The sequence below is a fragment of the Chinchilla lanigera genome, unplaced genomic scaffold (genome assembly GCF_000276665.1).
Source record: "Chinchilla lanigera isolate Chin_1 unplaced genomic scaffold, ChiLan1.0 scaffold00094, whole genome shotgun sequence".
Classification (NCBI taxonomy): domain Eukaryota; kingdom Metazoa; phylum Chordata; class Mammalia; order Rodentia; family Chinchillidae; genus Chinchilla; species Chinchilla lanigera.
In genome coordinates, this window is record NW_004955495.1 from 2,020,406 (window position 1) to 2,035,854 (window position 15,449).

At 55.8% G+C, this 15,449-nt stretch overlaps 1 protein-coding gene across 3 annotated transcripts in view; it reads left to right on the forward strand.

Moving 5' to 3' along the window:
* Positions 1-1,265: 1,265 nt before the first annotated feature.
* The window catches only part of Smarca4 (SWI/SNF related, matrix associated, actin dependent regulator of chromatin, subfamily a, member 4), an 83,485-nt gene continuing 69,301 nt past the window's right edge, over positions 1,266-15,449 (forward strand). For all 3 annotated transcript variants that reach the window (XM_013505176.1, XM_013505175.1, XM_013505177.1), the window contains exon 1: positions 1,266-1,483. The gene's annotated coding sequence lies outside the window, so the exon portion shown is untranslated. The remainder of the gene's footprint in view (positions 1,484-15,449) is intronic.

Sequence of the window (15,449 nt, forward strand, 5' to 3'; positions counted from 1 at the left end):
AAAAAAAAAAAAAAAATTATTCTTAGATGTTCCTCAAAGCCTTGTTTGGTCATAGGTGGGGCTTTTGGGAGGTGGGTGGATCTACCCAGTGTGTGACGCTGGGATGTGAGGCTGGGACTGATTCCTGGTGCGATGCTAGGATTAAGGGTGTGAGAGCTACTGCCCTAGGCCGGGAAGCCTGGATAAAAATATAAGGGACAGAAAGAGGGCTAGCGTGCCCCTTGTCACTCGCAGCTTTGCCAAGAACTGTTTCTCCTCTGCGATGCCACCTTGCTCTGGAACTGAAACCTCTCTGAACTGTGAGCTAAATGAACCCTTCCTCCTTTAACTTCGGGCGCTGGGTATTTTGTCTCAGCAACGAGAAGAATTAAGACACTCAGGTAACGTGGGGAGTGCATCTTACAGTTGGGCGTCCAAATTTTTATTTTTTTACTGAAGTAAGATCTTGCTGGCCTTGAACTACGTAGCCCAGGCTGGTCTCAAACTCGCAGCAATCCTCCTGCCTCGGCTTCGATAGTGCTGGGATTCCAGGAGTGCGACACCACGCCCCGCTTGGGGGGTTAAACATTTACAAAACTCAACAGGGTTCGACCCCTCCCCGCTTTTATGTCTATACTCAAACGTCTTTCTAGCCAGCCCGTTCCTGGCAGCCCTATTTAAAATTCCCATGCCCTCCCTGCGTCCCTCTCACACAGCGTGCACTTTATCTTCCTCCTCAAAGATCGAGAGCTCCACAGCGGCTGGGGTACAGGAGCAGGTCAATAAATTTTGGCTAAATTTATTAACGGCACTCAGCAGGGTCTGCAAAAAAGCAGCCACCTAGGTGCCCGCTTGGCCTCGCAGAAACGGATCCATCGCCTTAGGCCAAGGATGCAAGAGGTTCCCAGACTCGCCCTTGGCCAGCGGGTCGACTCTGTCGGGTCCTGGTCTTCACGCACGGGTCCAGGTGCCCATTTCTGAGCCTCTGAACCCTTCTACCATCACTTCCCACAAAACTCAGGACCACCCAGTCCCTTCCCCCAACTCCCCTAGCGCCGCCGCAGTGGCGCCCATTCTGCGCATGCTCGCCGGCGTGAGGACGGAGACCTGAGTGCGCAAAAGCGGAGCTTTCCTGGTTCGCGTGGTGCGCGTGCTCCCTCTGGGCCCCGCCCACTTCTCCCCGCGCTGGGACGGACGCGCACGCGCCAAGAGAGCGGAAAGGCGGCAGGCGCGCGCACGCAGCCCGGCGGGCGGCGGAAGTTGGAGAGGCCGCCCGTGGGGGGGGGGTGAAGGAGGGAGACGGCGAGTGCGCGCGCAGCGGGGGCGCGGGCGGAGTGGGGGGGCGGTCGAGGAGAGCGGGCGCGCGCGCGCGAGGCTTCTCGTAGCTCCGCGGCGGTCTCGGCTTCTTTGTTTGGTGAAGAGAGGCGAGACGCCCACTCTGCCCCCGGCCCCGTGCGGAGGGTTGGGGGCGGCGCCGAGAAGGCGGCGGCGCCGGCAGCTCCGGGTAAGAAACGCGGGCCACGGGGGAAGCGCGGTGCGGGGCTTGGGAGATCGGTTTGAATGGAGCCGGGGCCCCGAGGGGGGAGGGGGCCGCCGGCGCCCAGAGCAGGGCCGGGGTACGGCGGCGCCCGAGGGTCAAGAAGCCCGGCCGGCAGCCGTGCGCGCGGGGAAGGCCATAGTTTCGCGAGGCCGCTGCGGCTACGGAATCCGCGGGCCGGCGGGATGTGGGGCCCGAGCCGCGTGGAGGCCGCGCGCGTTCTCGCCGGGGTCCCCGGACAAAGCTTAACCCTCTGTAGCGGGCCAGGCGCCCGGGCCCCCATTCGCCTTCTCTCGGGCCGCGGCTACAACAATAGCCAGGCGTTGCGCTTTGCTGGCTACGTTGTCTGGGGTCGAGCCGCGAAGCCGAAACCTCAGGAGCGCCTAGCGTCGCCCGGACGTAATCATTAGTAGCTCCCCTTAAGTCTCCAAACCTAAAATTTTTTTTAAAAATTTCATTATTCTGGATCTGCAAGGGAAGATAACTTTCCCAGTTCCTTGCCGGTGGTGACTTGAAAATGTTTGCGCAGAAGTGGGGGCTGGCATGTCGGGGCGGGCGGAGGGAGGGAACTGTTCGCCGTTAAAGCCTTGTGCTTTTTGTTTGCATCCCTTCCCCTTCCAGTTGATTATTTTTTCCAGATTAAAGCTTTTATGTGAAACTCAGTCCTTTCAAGTGCGTGCGTGTCCTGATGGTAACAGTGTCGCTTTCCCCGAGCGGCTCCTTGGGGAGAGTGGCAGGGGAACGAGAGGAAGAGCTACTTCCCAGGAATTGGAAACAAGTTTGAGTTGACAGACTGGACTGGAGGTAGACTGCCGGCGCTAGCAGTTGGCTGTGTGACCTTACCCAGGGGGCTTACTGTGTCTGAACCGCTTGTTTCCTCCTTTGCGAGGGGGGAGAACGGCACAAATGAAGTTGGTGAAAACTGATACAATGGTTTCTAGCAAGAGGGTAGCCCTATTGTTGCTGGTGCATGTCCTCTTATTGTTGAGCAAATTTTTTTTTTTTTTTAAATCTTGTTGCCCTGAGAATTAAACACAAGGCCTTCACATTGAGCCACGTCCTCAGCCCTTTTTATTTTTTAGTTTAGGACAGGGTCTTACGAAGTTGCTAAGTTGACCAGGGTAGGAGTGGAACTTGGAACCTTCCTGCCTCAGCTTCCCAGAGTGCTGGGATTACAGGCGTGTGCCACTGTGTCGGGTTTAGATTAGCAGTTTGCACGCAGTAGAATGATATTTAAGACTCGTCCATGTCTTTTGATGGTTTATTGTTTTTTTCTGGATTCTGTGTCATTGTCTGGCAAATTTTTTGTTTTGTTTTGTTTTTCTGCACTTGCCAGGCAGGTGCTTTGCCGCTGAGCTAAATCCCCAGCCCCTGTGTGGCAAATTTTGAATCCCACCTGAGTGGCTTTTGGTTGAGGGTGGGCTCCCTTGGGGTTGTACCAGGTCACCAGTCTTGGTGGAGAAGTGGCAGTGATTGTGGGAACAAAGCCCCTTGGCCTGGCGTCTGATCCTCTTGTTCACACTATTAGGGGGACACAGCGGTTGTGGACAGGAGCCATCTGAGCCCTCTGGAGAGCAGGAGGCTGTGTGGAGGCTTCACCCTAGGTCAGGGAGGACGCCCAGGCTTGTGTTTCGTCCTTGCCTGCCCGCCTTGGACAGAACTTGGGCCCCTCTGCCCCACTTCTACATCACCTCGGTCTGTACCGTGTGACTGTCATTTGTGGTGCCAGCAGAGCAGGAACCGTGCGTGCTTTGCCACAGGGTGCCCTAGGGTCCTCAGCAGAGGTTTGTGGAATGAGTGAGGCGGGCCCTGGGGGCCTCCGATGAATCTGTGAAAGACTTGGTGCAGGACTGCAAGCAGTGTTGTCCTCTTGTTTTTCTTTCTTTCAGTAGAGCTGGGATTTGAACCCAGAGCCTCTTGCAGGCTAGGGAGGTGCTGTCGCCCTGAGCCACACCCGGGCTCTGTTACTTTTTGGAACTTTCCTGGCCATAGCTTCCCTACCCTCGGTGATGGGGTGATGTTTGTGTGAGTGGTGGTGAGGGGCCCCACTTGTGGATCACACCTCCCGAGCACGACCAGCTCCCCAGCTTGCAGGCCTAGCTATACCTCTGGCAGGGCGCTTACCAGCAGCTGCCCCACCTGGGAGACAGGTGCAAGCAGACGCCACTCCATGGTGGTAGTGAGGGCCCCCTGAGATGGCTAGGGAGCTTCCCAGCAGCCGCAGCGGGAGTGCTGTTTTTTTTTTTTTCTTTTTTTTGTGGTACCAGGAATTGAACTCAGGATCCTGCACTTGCCAGGCAGGTGCTGTGCCGCTGAACTACATCCGCAGCCCCACTCTGTTTCTAAAGAGTTAAGATTATTATTTTATAATCTTTTTTGGGGGCGATTTTTGTTCTTTGCTGCTGAGACTAGGAACCAGGGCCTTGTGCATGCCATTGAGCCATACCCTGGCATGGATCAATTATTTATTTTTAAACAATTTTTTTAGTTTTTTTTTTGAGACAGGGTCCTGCTAGATCATTTAGGCTGCCCTTGAACTCACTTTGTTGTCCAGGCTGGCCTTAAACTTGGTGCCTCTTCCTGTCTTGGCCTCCCAAGTGCTGAGATTACATAAACCATCTGTTTAAAAAGCTAATCAACAATTTAGAGTCATCCTTTGTCCTCAAAATGCCAGGTTTGATGTGCCAGTTATATACTATTTTTTTCTTCTTTTTTTTTTTCTTTGTCCTTTTGAGACAGGGTCTCGATATGCAGTTCAGTCGGGCCTTGAGCTCACTTTGTAATCCAGGCTGGCCTTCAATTCACTGTTTTTCCCGCCTCAGCTGGGATTTCAGGTGTGCGCCCCTCCCCCTGCTACACTAATTTTCTTTAAAATCAGTGCATTTTTTTTTGTCTTTTGTGTGTGTGTGTCTTTTTGAGACAGGGTCTCACTATGCAGTTCTGACTGGCCTTGAGCTAACTTTGAAGCCCAGGCTGGTCTGGAACTCACGACGACCCTCCTGCCTCAGCCTCCTGAGTGAAATCAGTGCATATTTAATTAAAGAGATAATAAATGCTCCTCTAGGTGCCACCCAAAGTCATTTGGTGTCCAGCCCCTTTGGAGGCTGGTTTGTGGGTTTTCGAGCAGGGGTGTTCATGTCTTGAGCTGTGGTGTAGCGCAGTGCAGTGGTCTCCAAGTTTTCCATCCATGGGGAGCGTCCAGCACAATTTACAGGTGATTACTTACTGTTTTCCACTCCTCAAAACACTGGGGGGCACCCTGCAAAGAGCCCATGCCTTAACTCTCACCGGAGGTGTCTGAGCAGGGGGGATCGGGTATGCTGGGCGAATGTCTAGGAGTACCAGGGAGGGCAGCGGTTTGCTTTTCCCGAGGCACTCTCAAGCCGGCCGCTGGGATTGAGACATGGTTTTGCCAGTTTCCTCCTGGTGCCTCGGAGAAGTGGGGATGCTGGTGCCTGGCACCTTGAAAGTCCTCAGAGGTGCCAGCTGTGTTTGGCTTCTATCATTGGGGCTGCCATGGCACAGAGGGACCCTGTCCCACGGACTGGAGACCGAGCACATGAAGGGCGGCCCCTGGAGTTTCACGGGAAGCCCCCCAGGCGCCCTCCACGTTCACGCAGCAGACAAATGCGCATTGAACACGGCTGCCAGGCGCCGCCGGGCCACAGGGGTTTGGGGGGAAGAGGCAGACAGGGGTTCTGTTATGGCTCACTGGCGTCTGGTTCCTGGCAGCACCCAGTTTGTGGTGGTGTTCAGGGTCTAAACAGCATCAGAGTGACAGAACTGACAGGTACTCAGAACTGATGGGTACTGAGCAGTTGGTCACAGGTTGGAATGTAGCTGCCCAGCATGATTGAGGCTCTGGGTTTGATCTCTAGCACCTAATATTTTAAAAAGTTATGCTCTGTAATTTTTTTTTTTTTTTTTTTTTTTTGTCTTTTTGAAACTGGGTGTTGCCATGCAGTTCAGGCTGGCCTTGAGCTCACTTTGTAGCCCAGACCAGCCTCGCACTTGCAACAATCCTCCTGCCTCAGCCTCCGGAGCACTGGGATTGCAGGCATATGCCACCATGCCCACCTTGTCTTTGTTTTTCGAGCTCAGGACCTTGTGCTTGCCAGGTAGGTGCTGTGCCACTGAGTCTCTCTCTCATAATTTGTACTTAAGATTGAGCCTTTATTTTTTTGTGTTGAGGTACACCCCCAGCCTTTTTTATTTTATATTTTGAGATGAGGTCTTGCTCAGTCATCCAGGCTGGCTTTGAACTTGTGATTCTCCTGCTGTAGCATCCAAAAGTGCGAGGATTACAGGTGAGCCAGTACACTCAGCTATGGTTTGCAATTTCACTAAGCCATGGAGACAAAGGAATGTGTGTGGTGTTTTGCTTTTCCTTTTCTTTCTTTTGTGTGGTGTTAGGAATTAAACCAAGACCTTCACACTGAGCTACAGTCCCAACCCTAGCTCTTTTTATTTTATTTTATTTTATTATTTTTTTCTTTTTGTGGTGCTGGGGATCGAACCCAAGGCCTTGTGCATGGAAGGCAAGAGCACGCCCACCGAGTGACATCCTCAGCCCTTTTTTTATTTTTTATTTTGAGAAATAGTTGTAGCTGCTGAGTTTTCGAGGCTGGGCTCACGCTTTTGATCCTCCTACCTTGGCTTCCCAGAGTGTTGGAATTGGAGGCATGTATTCTGATGCTTGGATATAGAGTGAATTTGAGACCAGCCTGAGCTACATAGCGAGACTCTGGGTGTGTGTGTGTATGAAACAACAAAAAAGCTGGTGTGGTGGCACACGCCTGTAATCCCAGTACTCGGAGGCTGAGGCAGGAGGATTGTTGCTAGTTCGAGAGCAGCCTGGGCTACAAAGAGAGCGCAGGGCCAGCCTGAACTGCATAGCGAGACCATGTCTCAAAAAACCAAAACAAACAAAAAAACCCAGGTAAATGCCAGGTGTAGACCAGCCCTTGCCCCTTCCTGTCTGTTGAACCCCAGCTGGCTTCTAAGCCTCCCTTTGGGACACTCGCCGCGTTGCTCGAGTTTTACCTGAGACACCGCCAACAGGAGTGGCCTGGGCTGGGCTCCGTGTGCTCCCAGTGGCGTGCGTGGTGATGTACAGCGCCGGGTTTGCCGTGCCTTTGTGGGGGTTTAAGCGTTCTTTGAGCTGGCTGGTCATGCTTCGCTGGCTCAGGAAGCAGGTGGCTGCATGACAGTTGCCGCCTCACCTGTGACAGTGGGGGAGGGTGTGTGCCCGCACCTGTGGCATTGATGGGTGCAGCCCTGGCTTGCCCTGAAAGTCCCAGCCGCTGCATGGTGAGTGGGCTCGCTGCGCCCTGGGAGTTGACTATGGACTCAGGAGGGCCACATGCGGCAGTGGTCACAGCCCAGCCGGGAGCGTCAGGGCCTTGCCCTGCTCCCCGGCACCCGGGTGGTGCTGCCTGTTGCTCCTGCTTCTCTTTGCTTGCATTTTCTGCTCTTCTTAACTTCTTTCTCCAAAAAGCACAGAGCCTTTGCCCTGAGCTGTGTTCTCAGCCTTTTTGTTTTTTTATTTTTGATATTTTTATAATTTTCTTTACTTTTTTTGGTGCTGGGAACTGAACTGAGGACCGTGCACTTGCGTGGCAGGCGCTGTGCCACTGAGCTATGTCTCTGGCCCCTTTTTTTTTTTGGTCTTTTTGAGACAGGGTCTCGCTGTGCAGTTCAGGCTGGCCTTAAGCTCACTTTGTAGCCCAGGCTGGTCTCGAACTTGCAAAGATCCTCTCACCTCAGTCTGGCCCATTTTCCAGAGCTTGCTCAGTATTTATTTATTTTGAGATAGGGTCTTGCTGTGTTGGCCCAGGCTGGCTTTTTTTTTTTTTGGAGACAGGGTCTCACTGTGCAGTTCAGGCTGGCCTTGAACTCACGGTAATCCTCTTGCCTCAGCCTCCCCAGTGCTGGAACTGTAAGGTGCACACCACCATGCCAAGATGCCCATCGGGTTGTTTTGTTTTGTTTTGTTTGGTTTTTGGTTTTTGGTTTTTGTTTGCTTGTTTTTTTCCGGTACTGGGAATTGAACTCACGACCTTGCGCTTGCCAGGCAGGCGCTGTGCTGCCGAGCTAAATCCCCAGCCCCAAGTGGTTGTTTTGTTTTTGGTTTTTTTTCTTTGTTTGTTTCTTTGTTTTTGGGTTGTTTTGTTTTGTTCTTTGGTACTGTGAATTGAACGCAGAGCCTTTACACTGAGCTCCTTTCCCAGTCCTTTTGTACTTTGAGTCAGGGTCTCGCCACGTTGCTGAGTAGGCCAGGCTGGGCTTGGAATTGCCATCGTCCTCCTGCCTCGGCCTGCAGAGTGCTGGATTAAGGCTTTGCTGCCGTGGCCAGCTCAGTGTTTCTCATGGCAGGGCTGACTGAGGCCCTGCCGGTCACAGCGTCACCCCTGACTCCTCTCTTCCTCCCGCTGTCACGTCGTTCCATCAGCCTGTCCCAGCAGCCCCCGTGAACCCTGTCCTTCCTCTGCCCTGAGCCTTTGCACCTCACCGCACCTGTCCCCATGTGCTTCGTGCCCCATCTGAGTTAGAGGCGAGGCTTTGGTCATTGTTTTTGTTTTGTTTTGTTTTTCTGTTTTGTTTGAGACAACGTCCCACTGTATAGTTCACACTGGCCTTAAACTCACTGTGTAGCCCAGGCTGACCTCGAACTCCTGGCCACTCTCCCGCCTCAGATTCCTGAGTGCTGGGATTACAGGCTCAAGCCACCACACGTGGCCATTCATTCTTGCTGAGCCCACCTCTGAGTTGATGCCAGTGAGGTGACTTGGGGTGTGGCCGCTCGGTAGCCCAGGAGGGGCAGGTCACAGGAAGATGGAGTGACTCCAGAAGGGTGACAGTTCCAGAGAAGGTGTGGAAGCAGCCCTGGCCATCTCCCCCGCACCTGGCTCTGTGCCTCTCTGCCCTGTTGCCCCTGCATTCTGTCCTTTATGATAAGTGAGTGTGGACCAGTGAAGGGTCCTTGTCTGAGCCGAGTCCCCACGTCCAGCACAAGTGAGAAGGGCTGGTGGGACTGCAGTGGAGATCCAGGGAGTCGGTGCACTGGGCCTACTTGCTGTCTTTTTTTTCTGCCTTTTTGTTCGTTTGTTTTTGTTTTTTGTCTGTTTGAGATGTTGTCTCTCTGTGCAGTTCAGGCGGGTCTTGAACTCACGTTGTAACCTAAGCTGGTCTCACAGGGATCCTCCTGCCTCAGCCTCCTGAGTGCTGGGATTACAGGCAGTTGCGTTACCACGCCCAGCTTTGTTTTTTTGAGGCAGGATTTCTGCTCACTTTGTAACTACTCACTTTGTAACCCAGGCTGGCCTTGAACTCACAGTGATCTTCCTGCCTCAGCTTCCTGAGTGCTGAGATTACAGGCGTGGGCCACCTGCCCAGCCCCTACTAACTGTCTTCATGTGATGAAGAGGGTGTCCTTGCCAGACCTGGAGCTGACTCCTGGGAGAGTTGGAACTGGGTGGTGGGACCTCTGGCTGCAGTTGGGAGGGTTGGAGAGCTTCGTGGCATGGGAGAGAGCCTCACGGCTGGTCTCAGTGGTACTATGTGTTGTGAGATCAGCTCCATGGCAGTTGCTGTCGGCGGCATTGAGTGTAGAGAAACCCTGGCTGATGCTGCACCTTCGAGCCGGCCTCGCATGGCTCTTCCCCGGGGCCTTCGTGCTGCTGCTCCTCGCCTGTAGACATCCACGTGACCCCAGTTCACTTCACGTGTCTCCCCGTCTCGGAGACTGTCCCAGGCCACCGTGATGGACAGAGCGGCTCCTGTTAGTGCTGTCACCCTGTTTGCTTATTTTTTCCTAGCACGCTGTGACACTGTGTCACATTTATCTATGCGCTCATCTCTGTCACTTGCTGGGCCACTCCACGAGGCAGGAAGTGTGTTCTGCCAGCACCTTGCACAGCACAGCGGGCGCGCGATCGGTATTTGAGAGGTGACCATGACCGCGTCCTCTGCTGGGGGCCTGGGCGGGCCTGAATGACACCCATGGGCTGAGTTCTGTGTGCCCTTGCCCTCACCTGGCCTCGGCGCCCCGGTTGGGGGTGACTCCTGCCTTCGCATGTCTTGCTAGGTGATGAGTACGTGGCGGGTGACCCTTGGCACCAGTGGCGTCTGGCGGGTCGGGCAGCCTTCAATGAGAGAAGGGACCAGGCCAGCGGTGCTTGTGCACCGCTGCACGCTGGGACTCCCGTGGGCCGGCGGGGAGACAGCTGTCCCGCAGGGAGGGGCTCTGTCCGTGCTCTTGCCGTGTGGGCCCCACCTCTCTGGCAGCCAAGGGAGAGCTGCAGGTAGAGAGCCTTCCTGAAGTCTCGGTCCGCAGGCCTCTTGCTCTTAAGTGCTTTGTTTTTTATTTTAGCGCTGGAGATTGAACCCGGGGAATGCTGAACTATACGTATATATACGTATATCCCTGGCCTTTTTTTGTTGTTGTTGTGCCAGGAATCGAACTCGGGACCTTGCACCTGCCAGGCAGGCGCTGTGCTACTGAGCTGTATCCCTGGCCCTTTCATTTATTTTTGAGACACAGTCTTGCTAAGTTACCCAGGCTGATCCTGAACTTACAGTCTTCCTGCCTCGGCCTCCCAGGTAGCTTGGATAATAGCTGGTGGCACCATATCACCCTTAGGTGGTTTTCAAGTGAGTGAAAATAAAAAAGGAAGATGATTCCAGTGAATAAAATGATACATAATTCCCAGTGCTAAAAGCATCTCCTGGGTAGATAGGGCTAGAAGGCGCTGCAGTTTGTCATGGTGACGTGGTTTTAGTTTCTGAAGCGTCTGCCTGTAATGTAGGCCAGGGCTCTGCTCTTTATTATATTTCAAGGAAAGCAGTGCTGGGGCAGCGAGTCTGGGAATAAGCACGTGTGCCCTACGACCACAGACGCCTCACTGCAAGTGCAGTGTGGGGGTCACAGGGAGCGGCCCACACATCCCGTCAGGAGAGGAGAAGCGGGGCTGGTTTCGCTGACGCTGCCTCACCGCCCCGAGCACTGCTGACCTGCCTGAGCACCGCACAGCAGCGCCTGCTGGGAGTCAGGACAAGTTCCTCCAAGCGCCGAGGTGGAGACATCCCGGGACCACAAATCCAGCAAATCCAGTGCGGGCTCTTGGGCAGGCTGCAGACACGATGCCAGCAAGTGGAGTCGGGACACGTCTGAGGGCTCTGAGGGCTCTCACTGCCGCGGGGGCTATCTCATCCCTGAGCGTCCTGTGGGAAGGACTGTGTGTCTCCTCCCCAGGCAGTCAGGGTCCACATTTGAATGTCGATGGATGTTTCCATTTCAGTGATGTTTGGTGCAGCTGTGGATACTGGGAATCGTACCTACTGCTGAGCTCCCTTTTACTTTTTCTTTTTCTTTTTTTTTGTCTTTTTGAAATAGGGTCTCACTATGCAGTTCAGGCTGACATTGAGCTCACTTTATAGCCCAGGCTGGCCTCAAACTTGCAACGATCCTCCTGCCTCAGCCTCCCAAGAGCTGGGATTATAGGCGTGTGCCACCATGCCTGGCCCTTTTTCTTTTTCTTTTGCTGTATACTTCAGTCTGCCCCTGAACTAACTATATAGCCCAAGCTGGCCTCAAACTTGCGGCAGTCCTCCTTCCTTAGCCTCCTGAGTGCTGGGATTACAGGGGTGCGCCACCATGCCCAGTTTATGTTGAGGCACAGTCTTAGTTTGAGCCAGGCTGGGCTCAAACTTGTGATCTTCCTGCATCAGCTTCCCAGAGTGCTGATATTACAGATGTGTGCCATCTTGCCTGGGTCTTTTATTTTAAAATTTTATTTATTTATTTTTTATTTTGAAGCAGGGTCTCACAGGTTGCCTGGCCTGGCCTCAAATTTGCAATTCTCTTGCCTCAGCCTCCTGAGCACTTGGGATTGCAGGTGTGTGTCCCTGAGCCCGGCTTGGTGCGTGTTTCCTTTGGCACCCTCTGTGCGTGGACTCAGGTGTGTATTGCGTTACAGCGGAGCGGCTGTGGGCCCGGGTGTGGGCACAAGCTGTGCCTGTGCCGCCTCCTTCTGGTCCTTGTGCTTGGAGCTGCCTGTGCTTCTTCAGTGACACCAGGGCTTCCGCACGTGGGTGTCTGTGGTGCTCTGGTCACGGCCCCCGAGGCACTTCGGCAAGATTGACGTGACGAGGCCAAGTCCCTTCCAACCCGCCAGCCCTGGGAACGCGGGCGCCTGCGTGCCTCTCATGGCCGCCTGGCCCTGACTGGCCGTCTCTGCTTTCAGCTGTTAGGTCCTTGCCCGGGGCCCTTTGCTTCCTGCCACCATCCCTGGCTGCCTGCCCAGGTTCCCAGGCTCTGTCTCGCTTCTGGAGGCTTTGGATGCCCCTGCCCCGGGCCACACAGATACATGCTGGTCACTCTTGCCATTTTGCCTGCGTCCCTTTGTCATTTGCTTACTCGACCTGTGACGTGAGGCCCCAGGTTTGCCCCCGGGGTCAGTGCTGCTGAGAGCTCCCCGCACGTGCTTAGCGTAGTGGGGCTTTGCCGGAGGCCAGGCAGCCCCGCAGAAGCCGCCTGCAGCGCTGAGGCCAGCGGGGTGACAGTGCGACCCGAGGGATTTGCGGAAAACACCGGGTCTTCACCTCGCAGACCAGGGACGCGGGGCAATGGAGAGGAGAGCGTTCCTACCCTCAGATCCGCTCTCTTCTGCAGTTCCTGGCTGAGCTTGCGCAGAGCCCAGGGGCACCAGCTCCTTGGCATCCCGATCCCTTTCCCTAGTGATAGTGCACCACAGGTGGGCCCTACAGAGGGCAGCGTTCACCTGGCCCCAGCTCCGGGGGCTGGACATCCAGGGCGCGGCCACCGCGTGCAGCGAGAGGCAGCGTGTAGGTTGGTCACACTGTGTGACAGTCATTCCTGGAGACTAGAGCGCAGGCGCACATACACACCCCGTTCTTGGGGGTGGAACCCAGGGCTCACGTGCGGGGCGAGTGTTCCTGCGCCCAGCTTTTTTCATTGTGGTCTGAGACAGTCTCACTCAGCTGCCGGCTGGCCTTGACCCTGAGTAGCGCCTTGGCCCTGAGTAGCTGGGACGTCAGCTCCTGACCTTTCCTGTCCTGTGAGCGCCTGGGGAAGCTAGAGTCCTCTTCAGCCAGCAGGTGGCAGGCTGGCTGTGTGACAGAGTTCCACTGTGGCCTTGGCCTTGTGACCACAGCTCTTCCTCTGAGCCTCAGTTAGTGGGGTCCCTGCACCAGGGGCAGTAAGGGGCGGGGAGTGAGTCTGGGACATCACCATCCGTGGGTCTGTGGCGTCCTTTCTGTGGCTAGACCCACCTTCCATGTGAGTTCTTTGTTACCGAGATGTCAACTTGTAGCTTAGTGCAAAGGCCTGGCACTCAACCCCCAGTGCCACCAAAAAAATGAAAAAAAAAAAAAAGCCAACTTGACAGATTTTCCATCATTAGAATTAAGAATTTCTCTCCATCACAAGATTCTACTAGGTGCAAAGAGGCAGGTCACAGAAAGAAGGGGAGTGTAGCTCCATGCCTCTGCTAAGAAGTTAGCAGAAACCTAGCCACTTCACAGAAGTGGACATGTGGAGGCGCCGTCAGCGCAGGGCGAGGCTCTGTCTGGGTCACCCAGGCACTGCAGATGAGAGCCAAGAGGGGCCACTGTGCGCCCAGCAGGGGTTAAAGTTACCAGGACCACAGCACCAAGTGTTGGTGTCATTGTGGAGCTCCAGGGCTGCCCACCCATTGCCTTTTGAAAAACTGTCCGCAGCTGCCAGGGTCCCAGTTCCAGCCCTGGTTGCCCACAGGAGTGCGTGCCCATCCGCCAGGCGGCCTTGCTCATGGTGGCTCAGCACGCGTAACATTTCAGACCCGGGCCGTATGCTAAACAGGGGCTTCAGCCTGCAGGGCTAGGTCTGTGGTCCCTGCCCCGGCAACATCAAGGCCATCGGTTAGTACAGTGCCACCTGTGATACACAGTGTCTCACTTGTGGGGTGTGTGTGTGGTCTGATAGTGCCCTTGACACACGGAAACCCCCAGGTGCAGCGTCCTGTACAGGGTGCGGGTGTGGGTGCGTGCAGCCACCCTGGCAGTGTGCCAGTTGGTGGGCACCTACCCATGCGCTTCTGGCCATTCCTGCACTTGTGTGCCCGTGGGCAGCAGCGGGTGGTTGCGGAGGCCGGTGTCCACCCCGCAGTTCAGTTCCCCACCCATGCGTTCACTACTGAGTACAGAGCAGGGCCATGTCCAGTGGTGTTTCTGGGGTTACGTCCCCCACCCCCAGCCATTGTACATAACAGGGCCCCGTCCCTGGGGTGGTCATGCTCTTTCAGAACAGCTCCTTGGTGGCCTGGTATCACTGATCCCAGGCAGAGCCGGTGAGCTTTTGTTGCTGAGGTCAGCCCAATGGAGCAGGGACGCCGGCGCAGTTCTGGGGGAGCTTGGTGCACACCCGGCAGTGTGATTGTCGTTGCATGTAGCAGGCGTGTGCCCAGGAGACAAGGCTGTTAGCACGACTCCTCCTGGTGGGAAAGACAGGGCAGAAAGAGAAACGATTGCAGGGAGAGCCCGCCCCTCAGGGAAGCGCCACATGCTCCTCCTGTGAGAGGACTGTGGCCGCAGCCATCGCACCCCCAGGCTCCGACTGCCATGCCTCGCTTTCTGCTGCTGCCGGGGCCGAGCAGCCTGGATGGGCTTCCTTTGGGAACGAAGGCTCCGGCACCAGGTGGGGAGTGCGCAGAGGCCTTTAAGAGCCCTGCGGATGTCCAAGGCTGTTCTTCTGTAGCATGCGTCAGTCCTCCCCCAGGGCTCTGAGAGGAACACTTGGGCCCCTTCCGGGGTCTGTGGGCCAATCGCAAGTCCATGCCGATGCAGGGAGGGTTAGGCCCCTTACGTCACCTCAGGGCCTTGCTCTGTGGGGTGGAGGCGCAGACGAGCTTTTGGTGCTCTCAGTGGTGATCCAGTGGCTTGTCACCCACAGTCAGAACTGGTGGCCGAGCAGGTGACCGCCCAAGGTAAGACCTGCACCCCCCTGAGAACTTCGGTGCCAGGTAGGCCAGTTTGGTTTTGAGGAGCCTGTTGTCTGTGTCATCCCGGCTGCCTGTGGCCGGTAGGGCACGTAGAAATGCCCTCTGCCCTCTGCCCTCATTGTCTCTGGCGCATTGTTGTACCCGAGCCCCTGCGAAATGGGTTTCCCGGTCAGACACTGTTCCTGGCGGCGTCCCACACGCAGCCGCCAGCTGTTGTAATGCCTCAGTGGTATGAGCCTGGTCAGCAGAGAGGACGGGGCGGGCGAAGCCCACACCTGTGGCTGAATCTCTAGCAGTCAGAGCATATCTGTGTCCTTGCGAGAGAGGCAGAGGCCCGACATAATCCACCTGCCATTGCTGCAGCAGGAGGGGCGCTGGCGGTGTTGTGTGGGCACCACCCTCCTCCACTGGGCCAAATGGGCACGCTGGGGACATACCTGTACCGCAGCTTTTGTCTCCACAGGCATCAGATCCAGGTGCTGCCACTGCTATAGCTTGCATGGTACAGGGTGTTTTGAGTCCTGGTTTCTTGTGGGGCCACGGCACCACAGCAGAAGAGAGTGGCTGCCCTCGTCAAGGCATCCACTGAGTCGCCCCTAGCGAGGGAGGGCCCACGTCCTGAGACGTGGGGCACCGCTGGTTAATTGTTGGGCCACACTCGCATAAGCCTTGCTTGCCCTCAGTGAGGTCCACACGGGCCGGTGCCCTGCCTGCCAGTCCTGGGCCGCCCAAGCCGGTAACCAGGTGTCAGCCCTGGAAATGCGGCCCCGCTGCCGTGCGGATGTGTGGGGGCCCTTCACGCGTTACCAGGGGCCACACTGCCTGCGGCTCTGTCCGTCAGCTTGGCCGGCCGGCTCTGGTTTCACACTGGAGGGTTTCTGGACCGGGCTGGACAGCAGTTGCTGTCCCCCGTGGAGCTGTGCCATGGCTACCCT